Source organism: Pongo abelii, chromosome 3, assembly GCF_028885655.2.
Source record: "Pongo abelii isolate AG06213 chromosome 3, NHGRI_mPonAbe1-v2.0_pri, whole genome shotgun sequence".
NCBI classification, from domain to species: Eukaryota; Metazoa; Chordata; class Mammalia; order Primates; family Hominidae; genus Pongo; species Pongo abelii.
In genome coordinates this window covers 15470456-15484035 of record NC_071988.2, presented here as the reverse complement: position 1 = coordinate 15484035, position 13580 = coordinate 15470456, and positions in this window count along the sequence as shown.

The following is a 13580-nucleotide window of genomic DNA, read 5'->3' as shown; positions in this document are numbered from 1 at the left end:
AAAAATAATTTAAGCAACATTCGCTACCTCTTGACTATGATGGGTCAAATGCATATTCATCTTATATATATTATTTAATTTAATTCCCACAGCCAAACTATGGTGTTGGTATTAAATCTCCCCATTCTTTAGTAGAGCAAACTGAGATTCTGAGAGGTTAAGGAACCTTCTTGAGGCCACACAGCTAGTAAGCCAGTGTGCAACCCTAGGTCTGCCTGATTCTAAAGTGTGTGTGTGTGTGTGTGTGTGTCTGTGTGTGTGTTCTCATCCCCAAAGGCTGACTTTTACATTAAGTGGCAAAGAGCTATTTAAATATATTCAGGCCACAAAGTGTTAATAAAATACAGAAAAGAGTCAGAAAAAATTTTTCCATTTTTATTGCCATTTCTGTCCATTTAAAATTCCTTTCCCGTTAGGTTCTAGCCTTCTGACCCTTATCTTCATTAATGTAATGATTGGAGAGCCTTGATTGTTTAATTAGAAAATACGGCACCATTATTCAAAGAGTTGTCATTACCTAAGCTGTAATGGTCAGAGGACAGTCTTAAAACAAGAAAAAAAAAATACTTGACATATCTCTCTAATTTAATTGTATTTATTTTCATATTTCTAAAAATATCCTCTCTGAAAACAGCTTCTGGGCACAAATTCAAAACTATAAATTGGTCAGGCTGACAGCACTCTCCTCCTCAGCTTCCTCATTTAGGAAATGTCCAAAACGTCATTCGTACCTTGTATTTTGTTTCATCATACTGTACCCTGGATGATGTCTCCCTCCTCTCCCATCTAAAACGTCCAGCTGTCAGCTGGTGCAGTAAGCACTGGATGAGCACGGGCCCCAAGCCCCAAGTGGGAGAGGTCCAGGATTCACGGATGTCTCAGACATAGTCCCTGCTCTCAAGAGGTTGTTGTCTTAAGAAATTGCCGCACCCACCCCAGGGCTGGGCTTCTTAGACCTGAGGCCATCTGAGATTCATCCCACCATTGAGAATTTTCATGCTGGTGGTCACCTGATCACACTTTAACAATCCTGGTGTAGGGACAGGGCACAGTGGCTCACACCTGTAATCCCAGCACTTTGGGAGGCCAAGTCGGGTAGATCACCTGAGGTCAGGAGTTCGAGACCAGCCTGGCCAACATGGCGAAACCCCGTCTCTACTAAAACTACAAAAATTAGCTGGGCATGGGGGCGGGTGCCTGTAATCCCAGCTACTCGGGAGGCTGAGGTGGGAGAATCGCTTGAACCTGGGAGGCAAAGGTGGTACGGCACTCCAGCCTGGTAACAGAGTAAGACTCTGTCTCAAAAAAAAAAAAAAAAAAAGACAGAAAAAACAAAACAATCTTGGTGTAGGGAGACGAAAAGGAAATTTCAAGAGCACTTGTCAGAAAGTTGAAATGATTGCCACCATAATAGCTAATACCTACTGAACGTTTACTCTGTGTCAGGTACTGCTCCGTGAGCTCAACTCATGTATTCCTTAAAATATTTCTATTCATGCCATTTCACAGATGAAGACACTGAGGCACAGAGTTACTAGGAAACAGAGAAAAGGATTCCTGGGGATGGGGATGGAGACCAGGTGCTTCGGGCTGAATCGTGTTCCTCCAAAGTTCGTATGTTGGAAGTCCTAACCCCTGGTGCCTCAGAATGTGACTGTATTTGGAGACAGGATCTTCAAAAAGATAATTACAGTACAATGAGGTCATTAGGATGGACCCAAGCTCAATATCACTGGTATCCTTATAAGAAGCGAAATTTGCACACAGACCTGTGGACACACAAAGGAAGAACCAGATGAAGACACAGCAGGAAAGGGGCCATCATCAAGCCAAGGAGAAAGGCCTTAGAAGAAACCAAGCCTGGCCGGGCACAGTGGCTCACACCTGTAACCCCAGCACTTTGAGAGTCAGAGGTGGGAGGATCACTTGAGGTCAGGAATTTGAGACCAGCCTGGCCAATGTGGCGAAACCCTATTAAAAATGCAAAAATGAGCCAGGTGTAGTGGTGCACACCTGTAATCCCATCTAGTTGGGAGGTTGAGGTAGGAGAATCGCTTGAACCCAGGAGGTGGAGGTTTCAGTGGACTGATATCGTGCCACTGCACTCAGCCTGGGTGACAGAGTGAGACTTCATCTCAAAAAAAAAAAAAAGAGGAAGAAACCAAGCCTGTTGACACCTAAAATTTTGGATTTCTAGCCTCCAGAACTGTGAGCAAATACATTTCTGTTGTTTAAGCCACCCTGTGTGGCACTTTGTCATGGAAGCCGAAGCAAAACAACACAGTAGGTGCTCAACAATAGCTCATTAAAATGGCATGAAGTAGTGTTGCCGACCTGGTGTTTTTGATGACTAGGGCGTCCCATACCTCACTTTCCTGGCATCCCTTGATTAAGACATAGCAGGAATTTTTAGGTGGACCCTCCACACAGAGCCACCTTTCCCTCCCTTCTCCAACCCCACTTGCTCCCCATAAAAGAGCACTGGCCATGACACAGAAATGCAAGTAGCCGACAGCAGAGCTGTAGGCAGCTATAGGAGAGGAAAGGGAAAGAAAGTCTGATGGAGCCATTCTGCAGATGATGTGTTTCCTTCCTAGGAGCCAAGTCTTAGGCATCGACAACCCTGGGCCTTTTGTTTTCTGTTCAAAGCGACTGGCTTATTTATTCAGGGCCAATGTCTTTTTGCAGTGACTGTCAGATCTTGGCGATTTATCTGTATGTCCCAACCAGATGGCAAGTGATCAGTGTTACGGGGTAATACAAGAGGAACCAACCAAATCACACATGTCACATTCACAACTAAATGCTAAATAATCCCTGCCCAACTAATATTCCTAAAACTCAGCAACTGTGGTTATATGGTTCCCCCATGTGGCATGTGGCAGTACCCCCATAACCCCCCAAAACTCAAGCACTATAATTTAGCCAAATGGAACTTCTCATATATAAAATGTTCAAACAAATCCCATTAGAATATAAATCAAATAGCACTTTAGAACAATTTGCTCAGGAAAATCAAGTATAGCTTCCTTTCAGTAGCCTAGGCAGGACAATATTTCAGTAGTTTTAGGATATCTTGGTATTTTTTTCTTTCCCAACATGTCTGGCACCTAGCAGGGCTTCTTTCTCAAAATGCACATCACTAAACCTTTAAAATAACCCTTGAAGCCCAACGACTTTTGCACCAACCCAAATATGTCCAATTTGTACAGATAAAAGACTTTAGGCACAGAAGGGTTTAGGCATCTAGATCCTCATCCTGCATATTAAAAAAACAAATGGAGAGGTAAGGATCTTATCTCGGGGTTCCCTGACTCCAAAGCCTGCAAGCTTCCTATTGTTCTAACCAACTTCTTTAGATCAAGGTTTTCCCTCTGAGGTTACCTGCAATGGTTATTTGTATACAGATTTGCCTGAACATCATGCAGTCCTCAAAGAGGGATTCATCCCAAACCTGGGAGCCCAACCACAGAGTACCTAGCCAGTGACCTCTTGATGCACCTGTCTAGGGACTAAAGCCACCTTTTTTCACCCATCAATCCCCTTTGCTATGCTAATCAATAGACCTCTAAATCCAGTTCAAAGAAGACCATTGTCTTGGATCTGAATTGCTCATTCCACAATCGGTTCAAGTGATCCCTCTGTTTACCTGCAAATTTCAGAAAGAGACCAGGCTCTTTTATGAACTGTTGTCTCTGTGATCAAAGCGAATCGTTCAGCCTTGTGATCAAAGAGATGCTAACTCCCAGCTGGACTCCTTTCCCAAACTGCACAGCTCCCTATCGAAGCTGTAATTAAAAAATGGTTCAGCTCAAGAATTCTGATTACAGTATCTAAACAGCCTTCTCCGCACCAGGCTTTGAACAAAGCCATGGAGAGGGCCAGTATAAGCTTCAACATTATGAGAAATTACGGTGACAGTAAATACTGTGATCTCACAGGTCAATATGCCTCGACAGTCTCTAACCTGCTAATTGGCCTTAAAAATCTTAGGGGCACACAGCATGACCCATACAGAAAGGCAAAGATGGAGGAGGCAAAGTAAAGGGGAACCAAGGGGCAGGAAAAGAAGGCCCATGGCCTTTGAAAACCTCCCAGCTTTCACCCAACACTATTTGGCAACAGGAGCTCTGGGAGATTGTAACATTGAAGCATCACTTGGTGACATCCTGTGTCTGGGATGGTTTCATGAATTATGTCTGCAGCTGACACAATGAGCATAACAAACTTCTTGTCTCCCATGCTGACACAATTCAGCAGCCCGAAAGGTTCAAAGAGGCTTCCTTTGCAGAAACCCCATTACCCATGGGAAGGAGGGGCAGTGTTCTGAAATGCGACTTATTTTAAAGAGTCCTGGGCAGAGGGCAAAGAGACAAGACAACTTAGCTAAGTTTCTTCAAAGGAGGGGAGACCTAGAAAATAAATCATTTTTGCAAAATAAAATAAATCATCACAATCACCAGGAAAGTAACAGGCGGCCAACCTTGATACAGATGAAGCATGTTCAATCCAGAGGCCACTTGTTAAAAGGCGATCAAGGCCAAGACCTCTGACACTTAGCTTGTGTCAGGAGAGATCAGGGCAGCGCTGGGGTAATGAAGCCATCTGCATGTTCTGAATCTTTTCTGCAGCTGAGGCTACTGATTCATGCTGACAAAGCAAAGAGAGACCATCCTTGGAAGTGCGAGTTCTCAAGGTTATGGTCTGAAGCTAGCTTTAACAGAAACCTGCCGTAAGTATATTCAACTCATCTTACCCCAACAAGAATTCATCGGTTATTATGGTACAGGTGACTTGGTTATGTAGCTTATGTTTCTCCTGTAATTGTTGAACTGTTCTAGTTCTTATCCAGCAGTTCTTATCCCTTATATAGGGGTAGAAATGAAGATTGGGTGATGAGGAGTGTATCTGTGGATTTCCAGATGATGAAGGGAAATGGGCTAGAATCCCAGGGACCCTGAATAATATACAAATTGGGAAAACCTTCAAACCTTTAGTGGAGGCTTGAGAAGGACCGGATGATATGCAGTTACTACATAACCTCTGCTGTCCAGCACAGGGCACAGACCTACCCATCTTTATATCCCGGGACGTAGTAATAACATCATAATAACATGGATTGAGTATCGGCGTGCAGACGCCATTAAGAGCTTGATAGACACTATTTGTATATGCACCATCAAGCAGGTGCTACTTACTATGCCTATTTTGCCAGTGAGGAAACTTGAGACTTCAGAGTTAGAAAACTTGCCCAAGTTCATATAGCCGGTAAATAAATAACAAGAGTCAGGATATAAACTTAAGTCTTCTTGACCTCAGGGACTGATGACCTTGGAAATTCTACCTCTGCCCAGCACAGGGGCTGCTCAGAAAATGTTTGAGAATTTACAGTGGAAAGACAAACAATGCCCAAATGGATGAATAAATAAATGAACAATATCTTTATCTTGGAGTAGCCCCAGGTTCTGGTACTAGACCAAGTCTCTAGGTTGTAAAATTCTTTTCTTTTTATGAGGTAAGATCTATGTGATGACAAAAACAAATTATCGTTGTTGTTTTATTAGCAATTAATGATTTTAAAACCCATTGTTAATAATTAATAAAGTGAAATATTAAGTGTAATTCAACTATATATTTTTTAAGTCTGCCAGGACCAGGGTCACACAGGATATAATGTAGGATTTTAATAATGGTTTGCAAATAAAAAGCTATTATTATCACATATCACGGCAACAGATCAAAGCCAACAAAAATTATATCAAAATGGTGCAAAGGCACTTTATAAAATTTATGACCAGTCTGTTTTTAATATTCAAGTAGGAATATAAGAGGAGCTACTTACCAGAAAAAGAAAATGTATTTCACACTGATAGCTGGCAGTCACTTCATATCAAAATCAAGAGTCAAAAAAGCAAATTATTTTTATCATCATATTTTACATTGTTTGAGAAATTCTGACCGAAAAATATTTAAAATAGAAAATATTATTCCTTATAGATCATGTACTTATCAGTCTAAAAGCTCCAAAGGCATGTGGTATAAACTATCAAAATTTAATGTAACTTAGCAATTTGAATGCAAGATAAACAAATAAAGAGTACCAAAAATAATGTATAAAATAATTTAAAAATTCCTATTTCCAGCAACAACAAAAATGATAATATATCATGAGACAATTCTAATGAAAACTGTGTGACCTACATAGAAAGCTGAAAGACTTTACGAAGAGATATAAACGAAGTCTTGCATAGAAGGAGAGAGAGATACCATATGGTGAGGCTGGATATTGCTAAAGTATAAATTCTTCTTAAATTAATGTGTGGCTTGCTACAATTTTAACAAAAATCCCAACCTGACTTTGACAAAATGATTCTAAGATTCACCTATAAAAAGAAACAGAATATTGAAGAAAATTTTAAAGGAGAAGTACACTGCATTTTATAAAGCTATAAAGATTTAAATAATGTGACATATGTGCAAAAATAGCACCAGGGACAATAGCCCAGAAAATGATCCTATCATCTATCATATTCTAATATACGATAAAGAATTCATCACAAGTCAATTCCCAGAAAAGCTCGAGTTATTTAATAAATGAGGTTGGATCAATCAGCTAACAATTTGGAACACAATATATTTAAATAATTACCTTATTCCACATACTAAAAGATATCTTGATTAATTAAAAATATAATGTATATAAATAAAAATTAAAAGACTACTCAATTTAATTCCCTTTTTTGAAGGGAGAAAGACTTTCTATTTTCAAGAATAATAAAATACTTCATAAAAGAAAAGACTGGCAGACAGATCCTAGTACAGTGCACAGACAGCACCCATTTTGATGGATTTGTGTTTGCACTATACTTGTTTACATTTTCAAAATCACTCTTGCAAGCAAGAACATACCAATTAGAATTTTTGCAGGACAAAAACAAAAAAAAAAGGAGAACCAGCAGACTAGGAAAAATAATGCAATACATTTGAAAAACAGATAAGAAAAGCATGAAGACGGTTTCCAGCTTCATCCATAGAAGCTGGAAACCACCATTCTCAGCAAACTATCGCAAGAACAAAAAACCAAACACCGCATGTTCTCACTCATAGGTGGCAACTGAACAATGAGAACACATGGACACAGGAAGGGGAATATCACACACCGGGGCCTGTGGGGTGAGGGGAGGGCGGAGGGAAAGCATTAGGAGATATACCTAATGTAAATGACGAGTTAATGGGTGCAGCACACCAACATGGCACATGTATACATATGTAACAAAACTGCACGTTGTGCACATGTACCCTAGAACTTAAAAGTATAATAAAAAATATTAAACTAAAAACAAAGTGTAGAAAAGGCAAGCTCTTTAGGCTGGGGCAATCGAAAAGTAGGTCATTATATGAACTAGGCTTCAAAAAAAAAAAAAGAAAAGCATGAAGACTCCTATAGGTTAAGTCAACAAAGGAAAGCAATAGAAAATTCACCAAATTCACCAAATTCACCAAAAAGGGAAATGCAATTAGCAAATCAAATATGGGAAAATGCTTGATCTCAATGCACATTACAAGATACATTTTTTCCTGATCAATCATTTTATGTGTGTGTATTTTTTAAACTAAAAAATCCAAATACTCACAAGAACGAGGTGAAAGAGACACCCTTGTGTATTGCTAATGGCAATTAGCAATTGGTAATTTTGGAAAGGAGCTTAGCAATTTGTAGAACTTTAAAATGCTCATTTTCATACTTTTACCCAGGAATTCCTCTCTGGGAAATCTATTCTAAGTAAATAATTCTAGATGTAGAAAACACTAAATGAAGATGTTAAATGCTGTGGTACATATAATAGAAAAAATTATAATTCTTCAACTTCAGACTAACGGTATAATGAATTGAATTATATCCTCCAAAAAGATATGTTGAAGTCCTAATTTCTAGCACCTTTGAATAGTACCTTATTTGGAAATTGGGTCTTTGCAGATGTGTTCAAGTTAAGATCCACGCTAATCCAACATGACTAGTGTTCTTATAAGAAAAAGAGGAGACATACGGAGTCACACAATGATAGGCCATATGAGGATGGAGACACAGATTGAAGCAATGCATCTACATGGCAAGAGACTGCCTACAACACCAGAATTCAGGAGAGAGGCCTGGATAAGCTTCTCCCCTAGAGCCTTCACAGACAGTATGGCCAGCTAGCATCCCGACTTTAGACTTTTAGCCTCCAGAAATGAGACAGAATAAATTTCTGTTGTTTTAAGCCACTCAGTTTGTGGTAATTGGTTACCACAGCTCTAGGAAACTAATACACACAGTAACATCTTTATGTTAGTTGAGAAACAATTTCTTAATGAAATATGCAGTCAACAAAAATAAATTAGAATGAATTAGACTTAGAAAAAGGATCACAACGTATTATATGTAAACAGGTAGGGTACAATAGCATATGAGGTTATGAATACTATATGCTAAAACAATTCACTGGTGCATAGAAAAAAAGACTGGAAGGAATTTCAAGAAAATATGGAAAGTGGTTGCATTTGCATAGTGAAATATCAGTATGTTTTCTACTTTTTTGGAGTTCTCAATTTTCTTTAATGAAAATCTATTCATAATCATCATAGTTGGCTGAAACTAATCAAGACTCATACCTAGGACTAGGGCTGGACTGTCTCTTACAAAATCCTTGGACTTGAAGTTGATAGGTCTGAACAAAATTGGTTCTAATTAACAAGAAAGAGCATAGGATGGTTAGGTAGGCAACTAAAAACTTCTTGTACACTGTTGTACAATGTACAAGACTGTAAAACAATATGTACAAGTTGCAAAAACATCTTGGTCCATTGGGATTGCTGTAACAGAATACTATAGACTGGGTGGCTTATAAACAACAGGAATTTATTTCTCATACTTCTGGAGACTGGGAAGTCCAAGATCAAGGCTCCAGCAGATTCACTGTCTGGTGAGGGCTCTCTTCCTCACAGCCAGCTGTCTTCTCATTATAACCTCACATGGTAGAAGGAGCCTCTTTTCCATGAGCACTAATTCCATTTATGAGGGCTCTCCCTTCAGGATCTACTCTCCTCCCAAAGTCCCTACTTCCTAATGCCATCACTTTAGAGGTTAGGATTTCAACGAATGAATTTTGGGGTAACACAAACATTCAGTCCATTGCATATCAGGTCCTTGTCTCCTTCAAGCTTTGATAGAAGCTGTGAAGAAGAGGACAATAAAAATATTATAGCTAATGGCGAGAAGGAAGAGTGTCCTTCCTGAAGAGCAGATGTTACTACTGAGTGACCATTAGTTCATTGGTAAAGCTCAACTTAATGTGACACATGTTGATTACCTAACAGCCAATCTTAGGATAATAGACAAACTAACTTTCAGTATTTTTGTGAAACCAAACACTATCAAATTCCCTACAGCTCTTTCTTTCACAGAGGTGCATGTTTTACTCAATCAACCACAAAAGTTACATTCACAAAATTCACTGGTATATATTCACAATTTAGTTGTGCGTACCCTGACGTATCAGTTTATTTAAACAGGCATTCATTCATATTTCTTGAAAACCTACCAAAAACCCAACACTGGATCAATAATTCATAATACAACACTGAACAAAAACATCACGATTCCAACCCTCAAGTATCTTCTAGCCACACTGGAGAAACAGACATTAAACAAAGTATGGCATATAATAGAAAACTATATTGTGACTAAGTGACACAAACAGAAAGCAACAGGTGCCATCATAAGAGTAGATAATAAGGAAAACTATTCTAGCTTGGAAAGACAGGGAAGGTATAGGTAAGATAAGGTTAAACTGATTTCTGAAGAGAAAGGAATTTGCCAAGCAAATTGGAGAAGGAGAGTGATGTTAGTGCTCTGAATAGCAGGAACAGCTTGTGCAAAGTTTTCAAGTCTAGAAATATTCCAGTTGATTTGAGGGGCTAAATGAAGGCAGCGTAATTGGCATGGAATAAGCCAGGTCGGAAGTAGTGAGAGATGAGTCTGGGAGTGCACACAGAGCCCTGTAGACAATGTTACAGATTTGGGGCTTAATCCGGAGTGTAATGGAAAGCCACTAATGGAGTTTACTTCCTGACCAGCAGGTGTCACTACTGAGACGACCATTAATTCACTGATAAAACTCAACATTAGTGTGACACATATCACTTAAGACTCATGAATGAAAAATAAATGTGTATGCTATATGCCACTGATATTTTTAAGGTTTGTTACACAGCAATAGCTGACTGACCCACGGCCTTCCCTTCTTTTAGGAATTGTTTGCAGCTTATGGTCCAGGAAATGTTCTCTCTCTCTCTTTTTTTTTTTTTTTTTTTTTTTGGGACGGAGTTTCACTCTGTCACCCAGGCTGGAGTGCAATAGCGCAATCTTGGCTCACTGCAACCTCTGCCTCCTAGGTTCAAGCGATTCTCCTGCCTCAGCCTCCCAAGTAGTTGGGATTACAGGTGCTTGCCACCATGCCTGGCTAATTTTTGTATTTTTAGTAGAGACAGGGTTTCGCCATGTTGGCCAGGCTGGTCTTGAACTCCTGACCTCAGGTGATCCACCCACCCCAGCCTCCCAAAGTGCTGAGATTACAGGCGTAAGCCACTGCTCCTGGCCCATTTTCTCTAATTTTTAAAAGCTACTGTTTCTTATTTATTTATTATTTCTAAAATATATATTTCATTTTATTTTTTTTAAATTCTATCATTCTCAGGTGTTTGATGTGGAAGGAAGATATTTCAAATAGCTCTCAGGCTATCATTTTGAAATTTGAAACATGATTATGAGTATGACATTGAATCAGTTATGAGATTATTTCAACTGGTTTAATCACAAAAGCTCTAGGAATTTAAGGAAAGACTGAAGTAAGACTGAAGGCTACAAATTCAGGAATAACTTTCAAATTACAACAAAGGACTGCTTCAGGAGTGGCACACAACCACTGCCACTTCTGGGCAGAGATAACATGGATTGTTCCTCTGATGCTGGGGGCACCACTAGAACCTCTGCCAACACTGCTACCTCTGCAACACGTGCCTGTCACTGCCCAGCACCTGGATATCCATTACACTAGTTTCCACATGGACATCTCACACCATTGTGTCTGACACAGAGCAAGGAAAGTTGGAAGGTGAGTTTCTGGCTTTCACCTTGGAAAGAAGCAAACTCATAAGATAGCAACGTCCTTAAACATAGAAAAGCAGCTTAAAAGGTTTACAGGGATGCCTTATAATCACTACTTGGTTACGTTGGAGGTGAAAAAAAATTAAAAATAAACAAATAAGACAAGTCTATACACTTAAGAAATCAAGACTACAGTTCTCAATTACAGTTCATCAAGATAACACACACAGATGCCCTTGTTTGGGCATCTGTCACATAGCAGGCATTCAACAAATGACAAATCAGTCAATCACTCAATAAAACCACAAACCACTGCCATAAAATGAAGCACAATTACCCCTTTATTCCAGACTTTTAGTCTTGCCTTTAATTCTCCAATGAATTGCTTTGTTTTTTGGTTCAAATTTCCATATTTTACTTTCTTTATCACCTCTAATCTTCTGGTGCGATGATTTCATTTTACAGTACACGCTTGTCAGACCATGCCAGCTGTACCTACTTATGCCTTACCATCTCCTCGTCCACTGGGTAACAGTCTCTCCTGGAAAAGGTTCATTCCAGGTAGTTGGTCTGAATCAAGAATTTAAAGAGATAGAGGCATCAGTGGGCCAGTGATCCTCAAAACTGTAACTTGAAAGGTACAAATATATCTCCATTTTGGGATGCCAAAAGCTTTTTCCTATAATTTCAATAGTTCAAGGAGACAAGAAAGGGTGGAGAAACAACATACACACACACACACACACGTGTGTATATATGTACACATATGTATGTGTGTATATATACATATATACACATATATTGTGTATATATGTGTGTATATATACATATATTGTATACACACATATATGTGTATATATATACATATATTGTATACACACATATATGTGTATATATATACGTACACATTAGTGTGACACATACCACTTTAGACTCATAAATGAAAAATAAATTTGTATGCTATATGCCACTGATATTTTTAAGGTTTTTTACACAGCAATAGCTGACTGACCCACCCATATGTATATATGTATACATATATACACACACATATATATGTGTGCGTGTGTGTATTTTCTTTCCTGTTTCACTTCCCCTTCCCTCACTTCTGTGTCCTGAACTTACACTTCCAAATAAACTTCCCATCCATGAACCACTGTCACAGTCTCCTTTCAGAAGAACCCAGGCTAAAATTCTCTCTCTTTTCCTCCTACCTTTCCTTCCTTCCTGAGCCTTTTCCTTTTTTCAGTGCTATTACCCACCTACTTTCACACTCTCACATATATATATGAGCGTGTATATATATGTGTGTGTGTGTCTGTAAGTATATATATATATTTAGTGTTTCTCCACCCCTTCCTGTCTTCTCGAACTATTGAAATTCCACATGTGAACTGAAATACAGAAAACAGCAGACCTAAGTTAATGATTTTTCTGGGAAAGACAAGAAAAAAGAAAATACAACTTTCCAGCTTTGCTAATGTAAAAATACATTTTACACTTGTGTTTTTGGTAGACTGGGCAATAATGGTTAGCCCACACCTTCCAAAATCTTTTTTTTTTTCTTTTATTATTATTATTATTATTATTATTATATTATTATTATTATACTTTAGGTTTTATGGTACATGTGCGCAATGTGCAGGTAAGTTACATACGTATACATGTGCCATGCTGGTGCGCTGCACCCACCAACTCGTCATCTAGCATTAGGTATATCTCCCAATGCTATCCCTCCCCCCTCCCCCCACCCCACAACACTTTGGATAGACATTTACTGAACTCTAGTCATGTTCCAGAACTGGGTTGGACGCTGGGATAGAGTGGTAAGCAGTGCTGACATTTTACCTGCCCAAATCTGCTGTATTTGAACTAGGTCTTCCAGTCAGATGACTCTAATAAGATCAAAATATCCGCTAATCTAAGAAAACAAGTTAATATCACTTCAAAAAAAAAAAGGAAAGGCTAAGGGAAAAAAGAAAGAAAGGAAGGGTAGGAGGAAGAGAGAGAGAATCTCAGCCTGGATCCTTCTGAAAGCAGACGGCAGTGGTTCATGGATGGGAAGTTTATTTGGAAGTGTGAGTTCAGGACACAGAAGTGAGGGAACAGGAAGTGAAACAAGAAAGAAAAGAGTCATTTCCTTCCCTCCCTCACTTCCTTCCTTTCTTCCTTCTTTGTTCCTTCCTTCCTCCCTTCCACATTTCAAAATTCTTCTCAATTAGATCAAGTATCCAGTCACCTGTGGCAGCCAATGGAAAATGGAAATGGAAGGAAGGAAGGAAGGAAGGGAGGGAAGGGAGGGAGGGAGGGAGGGAGGGAGGGAGGGAGGGAGGGAGGGAGGGAAGGAAGGAAGGAAGGAAGGAAGGAAGGAAGGAAGGAAGGAAGGAAGGAAGGAAGGAAGGAAGGAAGGAAGGAAGGAAGGAAGGAAGGAAGG